Genomic DNA, 6,514 nt, shown 5'->3' with positions numbered 1-6,514 from the left:
ACCTCTTTCTCCTCCTCCTCCTTCTCCTTCTCCATCTCCATCTCCATCTCCTCCTCCTTTCTATAATCCCCTTCACCTTCTTACCTCCTCCTCTTGTCTACAATATCTTCTCCTTCTCCTCCTCTTTCTCCTCCTCCTCCTCCTCCTCCTCCTCCTCCTTCTCTTTCTCCTCCTCCTCCTTTCTATAATCCCCTTCACCTTCTTGTCTCCTTCTGTCTACAGTATCTCCTCCTCCTCCTTCTCCATCTCCATCTCCTCCTCCTTTCTATAATCCTCTTCACCTTCTTCTCTCCTCCTCCTCCAATCTACAGTATCTTCTCCTTCTCCACCTCTTTCTCCTCCTCCTCCTCCTCCTCCTTCTCCTTCTCCATCTCCATCTCCTCCTCCTTTCTATAATCCCCTTCACCTTCTTACCTCCTCCTCTTGTCTACAATATCTTCTCCTTCTCCTCCTCTTTCTCCTCCTCCTCCTCCTCCTTCTCTTTCTCCTCCTCCTTCTCTTTCTCCTCCTCCTCCTTTCTATAATCCCCTTCACCTTCTTGTCTCCTTCTGTCTACAGTATCTCCTCCTTCTCTTTCTCCATCTCCATCTCCTCCTCCTTTCTATAATCCCCTTCACCTTCTTGTCTCCTTCTGTCTACAGTATCTCCTCCTTCTCTTTCTCCATCTCCATCTCCTCCTCCTTTCTATAATCCCCTTCACCTTCTTACCTCCTCCTCCTGTCTACAGTATCTTCTCCTTCTCCTCCTCTTTCTCCTTCTCCTCCTCTTTCTCCTCCTCCTCCTTCTCCTTCTCCATCTCCATCTCCATCTCCTCCTCCTTTCTATAATCCCCTTCACCTTCTTACCTCCTCCTCTTGTCTACAATATCTTCTCCTTCTCCTCCTCTTTCTCCTCCTCCTTCTCTTTCTCCTCCTCCTCCTTTCTATAATCCCCTTCACCTTCTTGTCTCCTTCTGTCTACAGTATCTCCTCCTTCTCTTTCTCCATCTCCATCTCCTCCTCCTTTCTATAATCCCCTTCACCTTCTTACCTCCTCCTCCTGTCTACAGTATCTTCTCCTTCTCCTCCTCTTTCTCCTTCTCCTCCTCTTTCTCCTTCTCCTCCTCTTTCTCCTCCTCCTTCTCTTCCTCCTCCTCCTTTCTATAATCCCCTTCACCTTCTTGCCTCCTCCTCCTCCTGTCTACAGTATCTTCTCCTTCTTTTTCTCCTCCTCCTCCTCCTCCTCCCCCCTTCCTCCTCCTCATTTATTTCCTGCTTTTTGTAATCTGCAGTTCTAATATCTGACCAATATATCTTCACCACTGGGGGCCCTCCCAGTAGTCTATGGTCCTCTATGGTCCCATTCTTATTCTAACCGGCTTGAAGAGCCGAGGTGGCACAGTGGTTAGAGTGCAGTACTTCAGCTGACTGTTAGCTGCAGTTCAGCGGTTCAAATCTCACCGGCTCAGGGTTGACTCAGCCTTCCATCCTTCCGAGGTGGGTGAAATGAGGACCCGGATTGTTGTTGGGGGGGCGATATGCTGACTCTGTAAACCGCTTAGAGAGGGCTGCAAAGCCCTATGAAGCGGTATATAAGTCTAACATTGCTATTGCTATTGCTAACCCTTTTCGCTGTAACATCATTATGGCGTGGCAAAGTCAATTTCCCTAACTCATCTTGCCTTGATAACATCCATGAACAGTGGGTTGTTTTTTTTGTTTTTTTGTTTTTGGCATGGATACAGATTTGGTTTGCCACTGTTTCCTGCAATTTGGGAAAGGTCTCTCAGCCTGCCAGCTCTTCTGGCTGCCTTTTTAAAAAACCCAATAAAATGTCAAGGCAGGCTATATCTGTGCATTCGACAACAGGCGCCAGGATGACTGTTTTTTTGTGGTTTCGACAACAACAGTGGGGGGTCTCTGCTCACCCTTCCCCCCCCCCTCCAATTCAGAGCTGAGATCTGGATGAAGCTGCTATGATCCGACATGAAGACCAGGGATGGATTGCCAATAGATCACGCTTTCTTTTAGTTTCGGAGTGCCAAACGCAATTAGATGGAACCAAATGGAGCCTTCGCTTTGATCCAAGCTCACTGTGTTGCATTTCGACAAATACTCTGAGCGAATAAATTATTTATTTATTCGTTCCTTGTTCGTTCAATTTATATGTGCTAGCTATTTATGTATTACTTTTTATTTCACATTGTTATGATTGGAGGAAGAGAACCAGGTAGAACATTGCAAGAAACTGTTCTCCTAATTGGGGTCGGCAACCTTAAACACTCAGAGCCACAAAGGTCCTAACCGGAAGCCCCCCCCCCCCATTAAATTCTGGAGCCGACCGGATGTCCAGTTCCCCTATCATAGAGTCTCCTCCTAGCACGTCCTTTTTCCTCTGCTGACCAGAAGTCCGGTTCCCCCATCATAGAGTCTCCTCCTAGCACGTCCTTTTTCCTCTGCTGACCAGAAGTCCGGTTCCCCCATCATAGAGTCTCCTCCTAGCATGTCCTTTTTTTCCTCTGCTGACCAGAAGTCCAGTTCCCCCATCATAGAGTCTCCTCCTAGCATGTCCTTTTTCCTCTGCTGACCAGAAGTGCAGTTTCCCCATCATAGAGTCTCCTCCTAGCACGTCCTTTTTCCTCTGCTGACCAGAAATGCAGTTTCCCCATCATAGAGTCTCCTCCTAGCACGTCCTTTTTCCTCTGCTGACCAGAAGTGCAGTTTCCCCATCATAGAGTCTCCTCCTAGAATGTCCTTTTTCCTCTGCTGGCCAGAAGTCCAGTTCCCCCATCATAGAGTCTCCTCCTAGCATGTCCTTTTTCCTCTACCTGTCCTAACCGAAAGCCCTATCAATTGTGGAGCTGATCGGCGACAGGGAGCCACAGCAGAGGGATGAAAAGAGCCACATGCGGCTCCAGAGCCACAGGTCGCTCAAGCCTGTCCTAGGCCTTATCAATTCAAAATATTTTTGAGGATTTGCTGCTTAAATATTCATTGTACACCAAAAATGTAGCCAACTGAGATTTATTCTAGCTTTCTTTCTCTCAAGCTATTTTTTTCTTTGTAGTGCAAGTGGGGATTTTACATTTAAAGACTTTGTCTTCCTACTTTAAAAGAGTCCATTGAAATTTTAATTCTTTAATTATGTAAGGCTCATGATAGCCGAGTTGCAATATTGGAAGGGCTGCCCCAAAGAAGAGGGAGTCAAGCTATTCTCCCAAGGACCTGAAGGCAGGACAAAAAACAATGGATGGAAACTAATGAAGGAGAGAAGCAACCTTGAACTAAGAAGTTTCCCAACGATTAGAACAATAAACAGTGGAACAGCTTGCCACCAAAAGTTGTGGCTGGGGTTTTTTAAGAAGAGACTGGACAGCCACTTGTCCAAAATGGGGTTTCTTGCTTGAGCAGGGGGTTGGACTAGAAGACCTCCAAGGTCCCTTCCAACTCTGTTATTCTGCTATGCTGCTTTCCTTCCTTCCTTCCTTCCTTCCTTCCTTCCTTCCTTCCTTCCTTCCTTCCTTCCTTCCTTCCTTCCTTCCTTCCTTCCTTCCTCATTGCTGGATGTTTTCAATAAGAGACTGGACAGCCATTTGACTGAAATGGTATAGGGTCTCCTGCTTGAGCAGAAGATTTAACTAGAAGACCTTGAAGGTCCCTTCCAATTGTAATCCTGTAATCAGTAAAAGATGTTAATTTCCATGATTATTTCCAACCATCACTTTAGCTATAAATTAATTTCAACTACTTTATTTAACTTGCAACACCACTGATGTTCCCCCCCCCCAGTTGCAGATGTTGAAACGGGCAACTTTGAAAACTGCGTGAAACTTTAGAATCTTAAAACAAAAAGGGAACGTTACTTTCTGAATTTAATGTTTCCCTCTGTGTTCTTGTTTGCATCGATAAACAGAAAATAATTTTAGCTCTGGTTTCTGGGTACACTTTCTCCTTTGAAATTAAAAGAAAAAGAAGAAGAGGAAAAATCATGTTCTTAATTTACATCCTTTTTTTAATGCTACATGCTGAATTAATTATGAGGCCCCAATTTTGCCAGGCTGAAAACACATCGCAAAATGTCCGGAGTTTCCCCTCCCCCAAGTTGATGCATTTCAACAGTCACCGACTTTGCGCTAAAAGGAAATGAGATAATAATGACCATTGCTTAGTTTTGCCCAACCAGAAATGTTTGAAGTGATGATGAAAGAGAGTTGAAGTATCTCTAAAACTAACAGCTTATTTTCTGAAGTTAGGAAGAAAAAAAATTTGTGTGGTATGTTTTGGAGATCAGGGGTGGGCAGAAATAATACATGATGCTTTACATTCACATGGACACAGTCATCAAATAAAGGATGGGATGGAATGGAATGGCATTGGAGAGGAGAGAGAGGAGAGGAGATGCAGAATAGAATAGAATAGAATAGAATAGAATAGAATAGAATAGAATAGAATAGAATAGAATAGAATGAAATATGGGAATATGGGAATATGGGAATAGAATGGAACAGAATAGAATATGGGAATAGAATAGAATGGAATGGAATGGAATAGTATATGAGAATAGAATAGAATATAATAGAATAGAATATGGGAATAGAATGGAATGGAATAGAATAAAATAGAATATGAGAATAGAATAGAATGAAATGGAATAGAATAGAAGAGAACATGGGAATAGAATAGAATAGAATAGAATAGATAGAATAGAATATGGGAATAGAATAGAATATGGGAATAGAATAGAATATGGGAATAGAATAGAATATGAGAATAGAATAGAATATGAGAATAGAATAGAATATGGGAATAGAATAGAATGGAATAGAATAAAATAGAATATGGGAATAGAATAGAATATGAGAATAGAATAGAATATGGGAATAGAATAGAATGGAATGGAATAGAATAGAACAGAACATGGGAATAGAATAGAATAGAATAGAATAGAATATGGGAATAGAATAGAATATGGGAATAAAATAGAATATGGGAATAGAATAGAATAGAGTAGAATAGAATAGAGTAGAATAGAATATGGGACTAGAATAGAATATGGAATACAATAGAATATGAGAATAGAATAGAATAGAATAGAATATGGGAATAGAATAGAATATGGGAATAGAATATGGAAATAGAATATGGGAATAGAATGGAGTAGAGTAGAGGATAGGATAGGATATTATAGAATAGAATAAGATAGAATAGGATAGAATTTGAATGAAGAGTAGAATCAAGTAGAGTAGAGTAGAACAGAGCATAGCAGAACAGAACAGAACAGAAGTTCTGTTTAAGTTTGTGTTGTGTTTGCAGCTGAAATGAAACACAAGTTTGGGGAAATTCATAGAAAACAAGTCACCAACGGAGCATCTTAGAACCCCCCCCCCCCTTCCCTACCATTGTTCTTTCACAATGTTCTTTTCTCTTCATCTCAACTCCCTTCCTGTGAGTTGAGTTTCTCCAAATGCATCCTTTGGGGCGAACATCAAAATGAAAGCACTCTGTGCTGTTGAAGCCGAGAAGGGGATTAATAGCTCTTTGCAAAAGGTTAAGCGGCCTTCACCTAATTACTGCTTCTCCTTTGAAATTACCTCTGCGACTGCATGTCGACAGTGTTTCTATTGGGAGAGCTGGACATGAAATTACAAATCTTTTTATGGTATTTTTTCCCCCCCAAAAAAAACAAAAACAGAAGTGCCTCCCGATTTTGCAAACTGAGAGGCAAGGCGGACCAAAATGAGCTCGTATGAACTGAAAAGGGAGAAATAAATTGAATCCAGGACTGGCATATTTGCATCTACAGTGTACAGTTTTTTTTTAAAAAAAAAAATCCAATCTTGCTTAAACTTCGGAGATTGAATGTTTTGATTTGAATATCTGCAGACTCCCGTGGGCTATTTAGGAGCCCATTTATACCATCACTCCTCTCCTCTTCTACTGATTTAACAGGATAACAAAGATTGGAAGGGACTTCAGAGGTCTTCTAGAATAGAATAACAGGGTTGGAAGGGACTTTGGAGGTCTTCTAGTCCAACCCCCTGCTCAGGCAGGAAACCCTCCATCACTTCAGACAAATGGTTATCCAACATCTTCTTAAAAACATCTGAGTGTTGGAGCATTCACAACTTCTGGAGGCAAGTTGTTCCACCGATTAATTCTTCTAACTGTCTTGCTCAAGCAGGAAACAAAAAACAACTAATTGTCAAATCTCTTTTAAATTCCTCCAGTGTTGGAGCATCCACAACTTCTGGAGGCAACTTCTGTTCCACTGATGAATTGTTCTCACTGTCAGGAAGTTTCTCCTTAGTTCCACGTTGCTTCTCTCTCCTTGATTAGTTTCCACCCATTGCTTTTTGTCCTGCCTTCAGGTGCCTTGGAGAATAGCTTGACTCCCTTTTCTTTGAGATATTGTAAGGAAGGAAGGAAGGAAGGAAGGAGGGAGGGAAGGAAGGAAGCAGAGAAGAGAGGGGGGGGAAGCAAGGAGAGAAGGAAGGAAGGAAGGAAGGAGAGGAGGAGGGAAGGAAGAAGGAGGGAAG

This window comes from Thamnophis elegans, chromosome 7 (assembly GCF_009769535.1).
Source record: "Thamnophis elegans isolate rThaEle1 chromosome 7, rThaEle1.pri, whole genome shotgun sequence".
Lineage (NCBI taxonomy): Eukaryota > Metazoa > Chordata > Lepidosauria > Squamata > Colubridae > Thamnophis > Thamnophis elegans.
The sequence above is the reverse complement of the archived record's forward strand: the minus strand, read 5'-3'. Positions refer to the sequence as shown.